Source organism: Loxodonta africana, chromosome 4 (assembly GCF_030014295.1).
Source record: "Loxodonta africana isolate mLoxAfr1 chromosome 4, mLoxAfr1.hap2, whole genome shotgun sequence".
NCBI lineage: Eukaryota > Metazoa > Chordata > Mammalia > Proboscidea > Elephantidae > Loxodonta > Loxodonta africana.
This window is the reverse complement of record NC_087345.1, coordinates 140,347,910-140,364,741: the sequence shown is the minus strand read 5'-3', so window position 1 is coordinate 140,364,741 and position 16,832 is coordinate 140,347,910. Positions and strand designations below refer to the sequence as shown.

The 16,832-nt window shown below is 40.4% G+C and overlaps 1 protein-coding gene and 1 pseudogene across 5 annotated transcripts in view; one reads left to right on the top strand and one right to left on the bottom strand.

Annotated features, from left to right (window-relative positions):
• The window catches only part of ADIPOR2 (adiponectin receptor 2), an 86,685-nt gene extending 74,769 nt beyond the window's left edge, over nucleotides 1-11,916 (bottom strand). For 2 of the 5 annotated variants that reach the window (XM_064284777.1, XM_010590785.3), the window contains exon 1: nucleotides 9,596-9,736. The gene's annotated coding sequence lies outside the window, so the exon portion shown is untranslated. Of the gene's footprint in view, nucleotides 1-9,595; nucleotides 9,786-11,891 lie in introns of those variants that run through there. The other 3 variants (XM_023548990.2, XM_003410616.4, XM_010590786.3) reach the window with 3 other exon arrangements.
• Nucleotides 5,568-6,845, top strand: LOC104845466 (protein SDA1 homolog; annotated as a pseudogene).
• Nucleotides 11,917-16,832: the final 4,916 nt, after the last annotated feature.

Genomic DNA, 16,832 nt, shown 5'->3' with positions numbered 1-16,832 from the left:
GAGCAAAGATGTCATCTTGAAGACTAAGGTGCGCCTGACCCAAGCCATGGTATTATCAATCACATCATATGCACGTGAAAGCTGGACAATGAATAAGGAAGACTGAAGAAGAACTGACACCTTTGAATTGTGGTGTTGGTGAAGAACATCGAATATACCATGGACTACCAAAAGAATGAATGAATCTATCTTGGAAGAAGTGTGGCCAGAATGCTCCTTAAAAGCAAGAATGGTGAGACTGGGTCTTACATATTTTGGACATGTTGTCAGGAGGGATCAGTCCCTGGAGAAGGACATCATGCTTGGCAGAGTACAGGGTCGGTGGAAAAGAGGAAGACCCTCAATGAGACGGACTGACACAGTGGCTCCAACAATGAATGAGCTCAAGCATAACAAGGATTGTAAGGATGGCTCAGGACCGGACAGTGTTTTGTTCTGTTGTGCATAGGATCGCTATGGATCGGAACTGACTCGACAGCACCTAACAACAACAAAGTTTTCCTGTAAGGAGCCCTCGTGGCACAATGGTTAAGTGTTCAGCTGCTAACCAAAAGGTCGGTGGTTCAAATTCACCCATGGGTCCGTGGGAGAAAAGATCTGGTGATCTGCTTCTGTGAAGATTGCTGTTGTTGTTGTTAGGTGCCACTGAGTCAGTTCCAACTCATAGTGACCCTTTGTACAACAGAACAAAACACTCCCTAGTCCTATGCCACCCTCGCAATCGTTGCTATGTTTGAGCTCACTATTGCAGTCACTGTGTCAATCCATCTCATTCAGGGTCTTCGTCTTTCTCTCTGACCCTCTACTTTACCAAGTGTGACGTCCTTCTCCAGGGACTGGTCCCTCCTGATAACATGTCCAAAGTATGGAAGACAAAGTCTTGCCATCCTCACTTCCAGGGAGCACTCTGGCCATACTTCTTCCAAGACAGACCTGTTCATTCTTCTGACAGTCCACAGAATATTCAATATGCTTTGCAACACCATAATTCAAAGGTATCAATTCTTCTGACTCACTGTCCAGCTTTTGCATGCATATGAGACAACTGAAAATATCATGCTTGGATCAGGAGCACCTTAGTCCTCAAAGTGACATCTTTGCCTTTCAAAACCTTAAAAGAAATCTTTTACAGCAGATTTGCCCAATGCAATACATCTGTAAAGATTACAGCCTAGAAAATTCTATGAGACAATTCTACTCTGTCATACAGAGGTACTACTATTAGTTGGCATCTACTTGATGGTGCACAACAACAAATTTTTCTGTATGTTTGAAAGATTTTAAGGAAAAAAGTCTGTTAACCAAATAAAACACACATCTGCAGCCTAAATACAAATCAATTCCCATACAGAATTTCTTTCACAGGCATGAATGTTAACGTTTTGCCCTTACCTTTTTTTAACTGGTGTTCTTACACAGAAAAACAGCTTTTATGTTTTTTGGTTAAATAGTTCCTTAAAGTTTCTTGTCAAGAGAAGACTTACCCCTGAAAAATTGGTCTTCTTCTTCTTCCACTTTTGTTGTTGTTGTTAGCTGCCATTCAGTTGATTCTGACTTAAGGCAACCCCATACGTACTGCTCCCCATATATAGGGTTTTCAAGGCTGTGACCTTTCGGAGGCAGATCACCAGGCCTGTATTCCATGGCGCCTCTGGGTGGACGTGAACCACCAACCTTTCAGCTTAACCATTTGCGCCACACAGGGACTCCCCTCCCAGTTTACTGCTATGTATTTTACTTTATATACTGCTGTGTATATTTCCCGTTTTACCTTTGTGACCAAGAAAACTCAAACCCAAATTTTATTTTTAGTCACTGAACTATGTTGCTACTTCAGGACTGAATATATCTTCTTTCCTTTCCTGATTTCCTCCTTTTTATACATATTTTATTATACTTCTAGGTCTTCTAAGCTACCAAAAATTCTTCCTGGACTGAAATACGATAAAAATAAATTTCAAGAAAATAAAAAGCAACCCTTCTGTTTCCATTCTGCTAAAGAGTTTTCAAAATGTATCACCATCACCACCACTACCTCCTTCCTGACCGAAGGAATTAGTGTATGGATATAAGCACACATTCATTTTCACTAAAATAAAATTTCAGAACATATAGTACTTAGGTGAATATGCTATCAAGGGAAATATAATTAGCTAGCTAATATTCTAACTAAAACTACATCCAAAAGAAAAAGCCTAAATGGACAAAATTTAATAAGCTAATTAACTTATAACTATAATTATGTACTTTGTTTTCTAGTACATGGATATTGTGAAAAATACAGCAGTTCAGTAACAATGTGTAACACAGTAAGTCGGCTATAAAGAAAATTCCATTTTCCTGTGGTCTTCATTAAAAAACTTGAAGTGTCCTTTCCCACAGGTATTTTTCCCATGCTTGAAGACACTCTGGCAGCTCCCCGAATTTAGCTTCCCTTTTCTATAAGAAGCCCTGGTGGCACAGTGATAAAAGTGTTCAACTGCTAACGGAAAGGTCAGCAGTTTGAAACCACCAACGGCTCCCTATGGGTTTCCAAGATACTATGAGTTGGAATCAACTTGATGGCAGTGGGGTTTTTTTTTTTTTTGCCTGTTTTCCTCTGTCTGGACACTTAACCATGTTTAATAAAGTGGAGTATAACATCATTTTTGGAATGCCTGGGTGGTGCAAACAGTTAATGTACCCAGCTGCTAATCAAAAGGTTGGAAGGTTTGAGCCCACCCAGAGGCTTGGAAGAAACGGCTGGTGAGCAACTTCCAAAAATCAGCAACTGAAAAATCCCATCGGGCACAGTTCTACTCTGACAACATGTGGGGTACCATGCTTTGCAACTGATTCATGGCAACTGTTTTTTATGATGTCATTTATCCAACATACACCCCCTTCTAAAACGTGGTATACTGCAACCCACAAAATTCAAAACTATGGGTTACATAAAACACATCCTCTATTTAATCAATTCTTACCTCCCAATTTCTGAATACCAAATGTACTCACAAATACTAGGTTAGTTACTCCTAACAAACAGTCCTACCGTATCAGTCAGTGATAGTTATTTTAAAAATACAGTATAATATGGAGAACATACACAAAGATGACAATTTTATACTGTAGTTTTCCAAGTCTGTATTTCACAAAGACTTTGAAAAGGGTTATTTCTAACAAAGTTAAAGCATTTCACTCAGCAGTATGCCCAAAAGAACATAATCCAACTTAGGTTTTAAAAAGAGCATTTACCATATACCAGGATCACTATTAGATATGAAAAAAACTGTTTTCTACCCTCAAGAAATACACAGACTACTGGGTAGTCGCTAGATTCTTTCTGACAGGGGTGGCAAAATCCCAGGCTTTCAAGGGTCAAGTGGGGGGAACCTAAATAGGTGAAGCAAGAGTTCAGACTAAGGGAGTACTAGGAAAGCGAACTATGGAGTGTATACCCCACCTAAAGTAATTCAAAATCAATTTTAAAAGAACGCTATCAAAATAAAATACACCTGCCAGTGATACAGACAGAATACACTGCAAGAAATGCTTAACGGCCTATCAGAGAAGCAGAGATTAAAAAATTAAAAAAAAAAAAAAAGCCAATTGCTAGGAGAAGCTGGACATTGCCCACATTACTGTGACCTTTCTGGACGGCAATCTGGTAATACATATGAAAACATTTATTTCCTTCAACCCAGTAAATCTGACTATTAGAAAGTTATCCTAAAGAAGGCACTGGCATGTAAATGTTGTAAATAAAATGTACATGTACTACATGGAAACCCTGGCGGCATAGTGGTTACCAAAAAGTCGGCAGTTCGAATCTGCCAGGAGCTCCTTGGAAACTCTGTGGGGCAGATCTACCCTGTCCTACAGGGTCCTGTGAGTCAGAATCGACACGACAGCAACAGGGTTTTTTTTTGTATGTACTACATACAATAAACTTAAATAATCTAAATATCCAGCAATATAAACCAAAAAAAAAAAAAAAAAAAAGCCCAGTGCCATCAAGTCGATTCCGACTCATAGCGACCCTACAGGACCTAGTAGAACTGCCCCACAGAGTTTCCAAGGAGCGCCTAGCGGATTCGAACTTCCGACTCTTTGGTTAGCAGCCGTAGCACTTAACCACTACGCCACCAGGGTTTCCATCCAGCAATATGGACACTATTCAATTATGGCACATGCATTCAGTAAAATACTAATAACTATTAAAAGGAACAGAGCAGATGAAGATAACGTGAAAAGCTTTTCAAGAACACTCATTTAAAAAAGAACACACTTCAGAGCCCAAGATAGTGAGTGTCTTATGCGCTGTTTCTGGTCACACCAAAAGCGCAATTCCAAGCTACAGCCAAGATGTTGGCAGTGTGGGTTTTCTGACAGCCAGCCTGTGGCCAACATGCCCAGCAGAAATAAGCTGCCAGTAGCCCGCACAGTTACTGAATCTAGTCAAGTGAGACCAGACGCCCTACATAGAGAAGTTTCTACAACAGTATAAATAATTTGCACAAATTCAAAGTGGAGGTTTTCAAAAAACAACCAAAAACACCCAGCAAAGATGTGGCAAAACTGGTGTTTGTTTATGGCACAGGCTGGTCACTGCTACCCAGAACATCGAAATAGCTTTAAGAGCTGAAGATCTGCTCTCCTATAGTCACAATGACTTGGATCCTGATCTCTGAAAGATACTTTGCAAAGCATTATCAAGCTGAGAAATAAGAATCTCATCAATCAATCGTATGCTAGAGCTCTTCTTTGAATTTCTGTGTTGCCTCAATAAGCTTCCGCAAAAGACTTTACACACTCATATTATGACTGACATCAAGAATATAAATATACCAGGTTTAATGTAAAAATACTATATTAAAATGTTATTTTGTTCCCAGTTTATTAAAAAATATAAATATAAAACACAAGGACAAAGTGAATACAGCATTGCAGAATTTCATATACACCATGTTAAGAAACAGCAATACTACTGCAGCCAAGATTTATTTTGATATGACTGAACTCTACAGAAGAAACATTTGGAACGATATCAAAATTTTCAATGTTATCACAACTTCATGTTTCTCTAAGGTCACCAAGATACTGGTTGCTGTTTTGACATTCTTCCTATGGAAAGGTGAAGAGCAGAATCTGAGGAAGGACAAACAGCAAGAGACTTGCTAGTACAGTATACCACAGGAAAGTAAAAGCTCCCAACAAAAGAAAAGGCTGGAAAAGGTTATGAAAGTGCTCAAGAAACAAAAGAAGAAGAAAAAAACAGAAGTGTTTTTCCCTTTCAGCTATTCACCCGTTTCGTGATTCTGAAGGTTTTACAGAAAAACTACTTAAAGCAGATAGAGAACTCTGAGGAGACATCTGCAATGAAGATGATGCTCATAAACCTTATCTCCAGATTGGGGGGAATTCATTACCTTTTTCTCTTTAACTTTTATCCCTTTATGCAAAGGCTCTGCAGCAACAAAGCAACAAAGATCCTCCCATTTGCTGAGTGAGTATCTCATCATCTAGTACTCCACCCCCTACCGACCGCCCCCCCCCCAGAGATCATTCAGTTGTTGCTTATGACTATGGTCAACAATTTCATTACCAACAAGAACTATGGGCAAGTCATGACAGGATCCAATGCTATAAAAGAGATAACAGCTTGATATCCTATAGCCATAACTTAGGAAAATTCTCCAAAACCTAGCCCAGTATAAACCTACAGAGATAAGGATGTGATGATGTCCGCTACAACTTTGATTCAGCTCTTCCGAACACTGAATCCTCAGGATGTTGCAGGAAGGAATCCCAGGGTAAGTCTACAGAGGCTGTGATAGAGGCAGGAGTGGAAGAATATAGAGAATTGGAAGCTAAAGATTCCATTCCAGGAGCAGAAGCTCTGGAAGTTGAGAAAGACGAGAATGATAAAAACGATGAAGATGGGCGGGAAAGTCCCAGCCTCAGACAGGAGGAGAAGGATGCTAATGGCCAACGGGTTGACATGTACCACTCTTCTGAAGCTGAACAGCACGCCATGCAGGAGCAGAAAGCCAAAGCTGCAGCCATCATCACTAGCTGGTCCCAACTGAGGAAAGAACTCCGTGCTGCCCTTGGGGGGAGCCCAAAAGAGGAAATATATTGAAATAGACAGTGATGAGTTACTTTCTCTTCCAGACATCTGACAAGGAGATAAGACTAGCAATTGCAGGCCAGACAGACAGAAACAAATGTGTGAGGAAGAAAACCAAAATGAATTCATTTTCCAGTCCCACAAATAAAGAAAAGAAAAAACAGAAGAACTTTACGATGATGCAATATAGCCAGAATGTCTGGTCAAAAAATAAGCACTCCTTCAGAGAATGCACACTGAGATGCACTTTTGAGAAAGAGTAAAAAAAAGGAGTAACTCCCAAGCAAGTTTTCCATTCCAAGGAGAATGCTAAACTTGTGCCATTACTGTGAAAATTATTAAATCAAGAATATTTACATTATAAGTTCAGAAGTACTATATTTTGAAAACCATTTTTAAAAAAGCCATGCTAACCATTCCCGAAGACAACTCATCAGACATGGCAGGGACTGGACAGTGGGTAGGAGAGAGATGTTGATGAAGACTGAGCTACTTGTATCAGGTGGACACCTGAGACTGTGTTGGCATCTACTATCTGGAGGGGAGATGGGAGGGTAGAGAGGGTTAGAAACTGGCAAAATTGTCACGAAAGGAGAGACTGGAAGGGCTGACTCATTAGGGGGAGAGTAAGTGGGAGTATGGAGTAAGGTGCATATAAGCTTATATGTGACAGACTGACTTGATTTGTAAACGTTCACTTAAAGCTCAATAAAAATTATTAAAAAAAAAAAAAGCGATGCTACAGAACAATGGTTGGTTTGATCTCCTTTTAGGGGGAAAAAAACAAAGAGCATACATACAGATTTGCAAATAAATATTTGTATATGCAGAGAAAGAGATTTGGAAAGATCTATATCAAACTGTTAACAGTGGTTAACAGAGAATGAAACTGGAAAGAAGGTGAAATGAAGATGAATTTCTACATTATACACACCTGAAGCATTTAAACTTTCTACATGAGCAGTATTGCGAGAAGAGGCTCTATAGCATACCGTTAAAGAGCATGGATTCTGCAACCTGACTGCATGGATTCAAATCTCAGCTCCACCATTTACTAGCTGATAAAAACATGGACAATTAAGTTCTCCATGCCTCAGTTTCCTCATCTGTAAAATGAAGATGATAATAGTATGTACTACCCACAGAGCTTTTATGGGGATTAAATGACTTAATACATGTGAAGGACTGGAAAAATGCCTAGTACATAGTAAACTACAAAAAAAAAAAAAAAGTGTTGCCATCAAGTCAAGTCCGACTCATTGCAATAATCATTATCATCATCAACTATCTATCATTCCTGATTTTTTTTTTTAAACCTTGACTGGTAGGACAAATTGTGAAAACTTGTTCATTAACCCCCTTCCTAGTGAGAACTATAATGCACAAAGTACAAATGCATTCAAGAGCCAAATAAAAATGAGATCCTTTTTTTAAGCAAATTACAAACCAACACTTAACAATATTAGTCCATTTATATAAAAATAATCACCACCAAATACTATAATCACAAAAGAAAACCTCTATGAATGGTGAGATTCTGAATAATTTTTTACTTCATACTTTTTTTTGACTCATTCTAATTTTCTACACTGATTATACATTATTTGTAGTAAAAGAAAGGATGGGTTGGCAAACTTCTATCAAGGGGCAGACAGAAAATATTTTATGAAGGCCATATGAGCCTGTGTCACAACTGCTGAACTCTGCCACTGTACTGCAAAAGCAACCACAAATAATACTTAAATGAATGCATATGGCTATGTTCCAATAAAAACTTTATTTACAAAAGCAGGCAGCTGGCCAGACTTGGCCTGCAGGCTGCAGAGTTTGCCGACCCCTGAAATAAAGAATAAAATAAAATTATTTTCATTTTGGGAACCAAAATCTAATTTATACCAAAGAGTTCGTAAACTAAATTGACAGTAAAAAAAAAAAAAAAATCAAACCCATTGCCATCTAGTCGATTCTGACCCATAGCAACCCTGTAGGACAGTGGAGAACTGCCCCATACAGTTTCCAAGGAGTGCCTGGTGGATGTGAACTGCCATTCTTTTGGTTAGCAGCCGTGGCACTTAACCACTATACCACCAGGGTTTCCAAATTGAATACTACTGATGGGGGAAAAAAAAAAATCGATTCATTTACAAGTTTGTAAAATGAGTCTAGGGATAGAAAAACGCAAAGTTCCTATGCTCTGGAAATCCAACTCTCATCCCTACTGCCCCAGTGAGAAGAGGAAATCTGCTACTGGGAAGGATGCAATTACAACCTGAGGCTAAAAGAATATGCCTTTCACATTAAAATTTGAAAAATGTACAAATTTCCTAACTCCCCACCCAGCAGCTGCCACATGTGTAAAAATCTCAACTACTGATGATTTTAGTTATAGATTATAAGGCTCAGCGCTCTGACACTAATTTGTGCAAAAGGATAAAACACCTATGAATTTTCTAAAGGAGAGATGAAGGCAGCCTTTGGTAACATGACACCTCAAACTTCAGAGCTGACCAGGTTTATGATCTCTCCCCAAAAACTAAAGCTCTAGATTTAAGGAAATTACTTTTAACATTTCACTGGGAAAACTTTTGTGATCAAATGATTTTAAAGCTATGACAGATTTCCTGAAGTTTTACATGGTTTCCTTGGAGGAGGAGGAGAAATGATTGTTTTTGGAATGGGATAACAATAAAGAGCTGAAAAATCAAGAGTCAAAAAACAAAAATATTAAAAGGTCATTCTACTAAAAACATGCCAACAACTTGCAATGAAGTTATCATAACCCACAAAATCCCCAGGTGAACAATTTTAATCGTTTTACTAAAATTCACTATTGGACTATCTCCTTAAATTGTCAAACGTTTAAATAAGGTCAAAAGCTAGGAGGAGTTTAGAAAAAAAAAAAAAAAAAGTATTCGTATCCAATGGAAACGTTCTCAGAGACCCCTAAAAACTGATTCATAACCCTGTTGTCAGAAGTTTTTAAGGCCAAACTGGGTTTGGGTAAACATCGCCCAGGGTGGTATCCCAAGTAGGGTGCCTGAAGCGCCACCTAAGCGCCACCCAAACCTACTGCTGTCGAGTCGATTCCAACTCATCTCCCTACCCCACTCACTGTAAAAGTAGTACTAAGCAAAACCCCGCCACCAAAGAAATTCCTAGAAATGATAAAAGAAAATGAAGAGAGGGAGGGCAGATTATCTCAATGGGCAGTAAGGCAGGCGACAAGTGCACCCGAAAGTGAGGAGAGCTGACAGGGCGCTGAGCTTCTGGCCCTTTACCGGGAGGAACGCAGCGGGCGGTGGGCTCCGAGCTCCTGTCACTGAGGTTGAAAAGGAAGGTGGATTCAGGCCCCTCACCGCCGACCCCTCAAGCCACCGCACAGTGTGCGGGGCGGCGGGTCAGGGTTAGGGGACCAAGCAGAGGGCGCGGACACACGCGCGCTCTCCGGCCCGTGCCCAGGACACTCGCCCCCTCAGCTCTCACCTCCTCTCCGACCCGGGCTCTCCCGCTTCGCCCGAGAAACGGCGCTCGCACTCCAGAGACCCTTACCCGGAACTTGTCGCCGCCTCGCCGCACGTCTCGGACTCCTCAGGAACCACGACAGGGGGAGGGGGGAGGAGGGGGGAGCGGAGGAGGGAGGGGGCCCAACCCCGTATAGCTGCCGCCGCTGCGATACCGCGTCTGAGATCTTGCTCGCGCCGCCGTGACCGCCGCCGCCGCGTCTCCCCGCCCCACGACCGCACGTCGCCGTGACGCGCATCGCACGAGGCAGCTGGAGCCAATAAGACCTCACCCCGTGCGCAACCGCGCTGCCCTAGACCGGAAGCTACCCTTCTGACGGCTCTGGTTCTGAGTGCATCTTGGGAGTTGTGGTTCGGCCTTGGACTCGAAGCCAGTTCGGTACTGGGCTTCAAAGAACCAAGAGAAAGCGCGCTCCCGGGGCGATCACACGAATCCCCTTAATTTTTTCCTCCCTACGAAAAGGGAAACCGCTTAGAGCAGAAGAGGCGGAGGCTCCCCGACCTCGGAGACGCTTTTCCCTGTCTCTATGGATACCGGCGGTTAAGTCGACGCCGACTCTTAGCGACCCTATAGGACAGAGTAGAACTGTCCCATAGGGTTCCAAGGCTGTAATCTTTGTGAAGCTGACTGCCACATCTTTCTCCCGCGGAGAGGCTGGTGGACTCAAACCCGGATAAATACGCTTTACACACTTTGGGCAGAAGCCAAAATTTAGGCATTTAGGCTGGAGCGTGTTTTTCTGCCAACGGCCAAGCCAGTATAATGCTAGGCGTTCTCTGTCAAAGACGACGCATTAGCCAACTCTTGCCCAAAATAGTCTTAATTTGCATTTTGTCATTACGCCTTACGATTTATGCCTTACTACTTCTAAAAAGAATGTGAACCTTCTCACCCTTAATAAACATGTAATTCAGAATAATCTTTAAAATAATTTTAATGTAACGGCAGATCAGAAACTAATAAATTAAGTATTTAAATACCTGTGTCCTTTTACCCAGACTGAGTTATTTTCTACACATGAGATTCAAGTTGAGCTCTAATTTCTTAGAAACCAAAAAGAAGTTTGGTTACATACTTAGTCTACAAGAAAAAGGAAGTATAGGAGTTGGTCTACGTAGAAGAAAACATTATCTTCACATCTAGAGTTAGGAGGAATTTATCACACTCTTAAGGAGCAAATGTCTTAACTGTCAAAACTCTTGTTATTGATTTAAGAAATCCATAAGCCTTACAGAAATTATGCCTATGGCCAACTTGACATTAGCTCTATTGTCCTTCCCTTGGACCATAGAGAAAACAAAGTTTTCTCTTTCAGTTAGCAGTGAAGTGCCTAACAATTGTGTCTCAAGAGGTCCTAAATAATGATATTAAAAAAAAAAAAAAAACCAAACTTGTTGCTGTCAAGTCGATTCTGACAGCGACCATATAGAACAGACTAGAACTGCCCCCATAGGGTTTCCAAAGAGCTTCTGGTGGATTCGAACTGCTGACCTTTCGGTTAGCAGCCTAGCTTTTAACCACTACACTACCGGAGTTTCCTAATAATGATATACGTTTCCATAAAATTTTTGAGATTGAAATCAAAGAAGACAAACACTTCCACAGCATATTAGAAACAGAATACAGGTATCTTTGCATAGCCAATACAGGTATCTTTGCATAGCCAATTTCACCCAGTGTACCAACTCACATAGGTCAAAGATGAGAAGAACAGGATTTTCAGGCTTATTAAGGGGTACTCATAAGGTGGCAATGAGTCAGAACCAACTCAACAGCACCTAACCACCTAACACAACAAAGGTGACAGATCTATATAAAAAAGAAGACAAAAAGTTTCTTCAAAGATCTCAAATCTTTCCGGCATCCCTTTCTGTTAATAATCTTGCTTCGACAAAACAGAGGACTTTACTCTAAGAGAAGTTCATCCTGTGTTGAAACATGTAAAAGAACGCCTTTATCATCTTCCCACCAAGGTTTTACACCTCGCCTCATTGAGGGCTGTCTCCTTGACCCCATTCCCAGATCACTGCTGCCAATTCTTGATGTTCACAATGGTGAACCAAACATCATTTCCTCAAAATGCTCACACCTGCTCAGCTAATGAGGATGTTGCCATTGTCCATGACCTGAGAGACATGCCCTGAGCCATATCCATGGCTGGCTTCACCCATATCCCTTACCTAAATGTCACCATTAAATGTTCCAAAGCAGAAGTTTCAGGCCTTCCTTCCCAGCCATACTTCAGTTAATTACTAACCTTTGTATATTTCCTTCTGATTAGCTGTCCAAAAGCCAAAGGGAATTCAGTACAATTCTGTACCCTTCAGTGTCAGCTGCGAACTTTTAGAATTTCTGCATTTTCCATTCTTAAGGTATCGCTTCTCTACAGGAGGGTAGAGACCTTAATCTTCTGCAGCATCAAGAAGGTTCCCTTCCACCCCTGTACTCTGTGCTAGTCACCAAGTGACCCAACAGTGCCCTGTGGCACAGCTAGTCTGATGTAGTCATCTCTGCAATTATCAGATGTTGTTGACAAGAAGGACACATCACTAGGGGAGTAGCATTCATAACCCAGTTGTGACCATGCCAAAATGTGGCTTTAGTGATACCACAATCAGTGTGATGACATGAGACTTGCTCTCAGGGGCACACTTAGCCTCCATTGTGATATGCAAGGCAATAGCCAATGAGAATTGACGATGGATCAAAAACTACAAGCAAATGAAGGTGCAGCTTTCAGATTCTGAAAGGCAAACAAAGGGAAAAAAGAAACCCACTCTAGACCCCATTGTGAATTTAACCTTGAGTTTAGAACTGGTTTGTTTTTCTTGCTTCCACTATAAAGGAAAGAGAAGTTATTTTGTGTATTGTTTTTCTAATCGGGACAATTGCTATTAAAGAGAGTGAGAGAGACCAATTGTTATGCTAGTAAAAACCAAAATTAGTAGTCTGCGACTTTTCAAAAAAAAAAATTACAGAGGGAAATTAATTGCTTCATTGCTACAAAATACTTAAAACCAGCCTAAAGTCTTCCTTTCTCTCTCACTGTCTGTTGGCTTTTTGAAATATAAACATTAGACCTAAGGGAAAAAGTTAGGACAATATATAAAATGAACCATAAAAAAAGATAAGCCAAAAGAAAGGGCAAGGAATGTCAAATCAGTCCCTATGATTGCCTGATACCTATGAAGAAGAAAAAAAAAGTCAAATCCAGCCAACTTTGAAAGTAGCCTAGTAATCTCTATGGCAAATTAGAGGGGAATACATAAATATCTGTATTCTGGCTTAATTGCAAGTAAACAATGTACTTGGTATCATATTAGCTATATTGTAAAAAACCACATTAAACTTGGACCTGAAAGTTTACAAGCAGCCAGTTTTAAAACTTGGAGGCACATCATAATAACTCTAAATTCCCATTTGTGCCAAGTTGTATATCATTTAAAACTAAGGGTTAAGAGTAGTATAAACACTCTCATAATTATACAAATTATATTAACAGCTTCTCAAACACTGGGTCGGTAACATAGACCTGGGGAATGAGCATAAGCCTGAACACTGTCACCGGCTGTGCTGCTAACTGACTCATTGTTTAACTATGTCCTGTGCACTAGATCTTGGTAATTATGCACTAGATCTTGGTAAACTCTGGTATCCTCATCCATAAAATGAAGATGGTTGTGAGCAGATGTTTTAAATGGGCAGAAAGGATACAGACAACTTTATGAATGTGCTTTCCAATGGGGAGAGGTGGAGAATAGTTTTGGGAACTATAGACTTCAACTTTCTTTGTAATATTTCATTTCTTTAATAGGGAAGAAGATCAAGCAGATGACAAACTGGTTAACATTTATTAATCCTAGGTGGTGTGTGCATGTGTGTGTTCTCTGAGCTTTTTTTGTAGTTTTTAAAAATCAGCTTTCTCGAGGTATACTTAACATACAATAAAATGCATCCATTTTTAAGTATACAGTTCAAATGAGTTTTGACAAATGTTTACACCTATGTTAGCGCCACCTCAATCAAAATATAAAACATTTCCAACATCACAAAAATTTCTTCATGCCACTCAAGAGACCCCCTCCCAACCCTGGCCACAGGCAACCACTGACCTGCTACATGTTTTGCCTCTTCTAGAATTTCAGATCAATGGAATCATACAGTATATACTCTCTTGTGTCTGGCTTCTTTCACTCAGCATAATGTTTTTTGAGATTTACTCATGTTGTTGTATATATCAGTGAACTGTTCCTTTCTAAGTAGTATTCCATGATTAGAAACCCTGGTAGCATAGTGGTTAAGAGCTACAGCTGCTAACCAAAAAGGTTGATAGTTCAAATCCACCAGGCGCTCCCTGGAAACTATATGGGGTAGTTCAACTCTGTCCTGTAGGGTTGCTATGAGTCAGAATTGACTCGACGGCAATGGGTTTGGTTTTCGGTTAGTATTCCATGATATGCTTGGATGTACCATAGTTATTCATTCATCTATTGGTGAATGTTTGGGTAGTTTACAGTTTGGGGCTGTTATGAATAAAGTTGCTATGAACATCCACGTACAAGGCTTTGAGAAGACATATGTTTTCATTTCTTTTGGGCAAACACCCAGGAGTGAAATAACTAGGTCATAAGGTAAGTTGGGAGCCATGGTGGCACTGTGGTTAAGAGCTCGGCTGCTGACAAAAAGGTCAGCAGTTTGAATCCACCAGCCACTCCTTGGAAACCCTATGGGGCAGTTCTACTCTGTCCTACAGGATCGCTATGAGTTATCGGCAATGGGTTTGGGTTTTTTTGTTTGCTTATTTTGTTTTTTGGTTTACGGTAAGTTTATGCTTAACTTTATGAGAAACTTTCAAATTGTTTCCTAACATTATTGTACCATTTTTCACTCTCATCATCAATGTATGAGATTTCTGGTTGCTCCACATTCTCACCAACATTTGGCATTATCAGATTTTGTAATTTTACTTCTTCTAGTGGGTATGTCGGCCATCTGCTTCCAAAAGGTCACACAGCCTTGAAAACCCTATGGAGCAGTTCTACTCGGCACACATGGGGTCACCATGAGTAAGAATTGACTCAACGGCAACTAACAACAACAGTGGGTATGTTAGTGGTGTGTCATTGTGGTTTTAATTTGCCTTTCCCTGATGGCTGCGATGTTGAAACTTTTTCGTGTGCTTATTGGTCATTTTTATATTTTCTTTTGAAATGTGTCTGGTCAAATTTTTTGCCTGTTTCTTAAAAATTGGGCTATTTCCTTTCTTATAATTGAGGTATAAGAGCTATTTTTGTATTCTAGGTTGCAAGTTATTTGTCAAAATAAAAAGAAAGCAAAAGAAAATTTTAAGACCCCCCCCGGGTTAAAAGTTATCAAGGGTTGTCTCTATTATCTCATTTGCTGTGAGGATGGAAATGAAAACAAAGTTTTCATTGCTTTAAAAATATAGAATAATAAAGCTGTGTGTTCAGAAGGTACAAATACTGAAAAACAAGAAATAGAGGTGAAAATCAGTAGGGAAAAAAATTGTTATCCAAGTAATTGAAAAGCACCTGTTAGCTAAAAATCCATCAACTTTTTGTTAAGGAAAAATTCAAGATGGCATCTGTTCCACTCAGTAACTGCTTAGCAAATCATATCACCCACACACAGAAAACTGAGCCATAAAAAGAGCATTTCATTTACTGTGCTAAAACTTAAAATCCATAATATAAAGAGGTTTATTCACCTTGAAACATCTTGATGATGTACAGCTGAACTCAGAACTTAGGACCAGGCACTTAGTCAGGGTAATTTGATAAGAATCCTCTCAAGTTACTCAGGATGAATTCCTGAGCCTTTGGAGTTGCAGTGCAGTGAAGTGATAATTTGCAAAAGTAAGTCCCAAGAACTGGTAGGCATTCGCTGTGGAAGAAACACTGAATTCCAATGAATATGACTAAGTAGTCACTAACACTGGGGCGCTGGGATAGAGGTTTTTTGTGTTTTTTTCATAACTTTGTTTCTCTGATATTTTTCTTTTTCTGTTGCTTTAGATTAGAAGCAAAAGCAAATTGGGTTGGAAAAGGGGACTCTAGGAAAGAGACATAAATCCTACGGGAAAAGTGTTCTGAGCATCTCTTTGTTTAAGGATTTCATCTGCCTTGCAGCCCTGGTGGTACAGTGATTAAGCGGTTGGCTGCTAACCAAAAGGTCGACGTTTCAAATCCACCAACGTTCCTTGGAAACCCTGTGGGTCAGTTTTATGAGTCGAAATGGACTCAATGGCAACAGGTTTGGTTTTAGGTTGAGGTGTTCTTGGATGGCAGAAACAGTTAAGCACTAGGTTAACAACTGAAAGGTTGGTGGTTCAAAATCACCCACCAGCACCTCAGAAGAAAGCCCTGGCAATCAGCTACTGAAAGGTCAGAGCCGTGAAAACCCTATGAGTGGTTCTACTCTGTAACACATGGGGTCGCCGTGAGTTGGAATTGACTCGATGGCTACTAGTAAGTGTTATCAACCAAGTTTAGCCATGCCTGGGTGTCACTGACAAGCCTAAGGCAAGCTCGGTATAGACAAGGAAAGAGGAGAAAGAAGAAAAAAGAAAGAGTGCGAGAGAGCAAAAAGAAACACTGAAGGTGGTGCAAGGTAGATGTTATCACCTGCCTCAGGTAGCTATGCAGGCAAGGAAGCCAGGTGTATTTAAAAGACGGAATTTCTTATTCTGCTTCCCAAGCAAATGAAGAAAATAGGTGCGCAGATTTTCAATCTTTTTGTGTACAAAATCAACTCTTCAGAGCTTGTTAAGAATGTTAGAGTCCCAGACACCACCCCCCAAGATTCTGATTCATCAGCTTTCTGGTTTTTGTTGTTAGTTAGTTGCTGTCAAGTCAGTTCCAACTCATGGCGACCCCAAGTGTGCCGAGTAGAACTGCTGCATAGGATTTTAAAGGCTGTGACCTTTAGGAAGCATATCACCAGGCCTTACTTCCAAGGCACCTCTGAGTGGGCTTGTACTGCCAATATTTCTGTTAGTAGCCCAGCACTTAACCATTTGCACCGCTCAGAGACCCCTGAACTCTCTGGTGGCCCCAGAAGTTGGATTTTTACCAGTCCGATTTCAGAAATTCTGATGCCTTGAGCTCTATACAAGGCCAGCTTCACAGGTGTGTAACCTGTGCAATTGTACAGGGTCCTGTACTCAAAAGGACCCTGC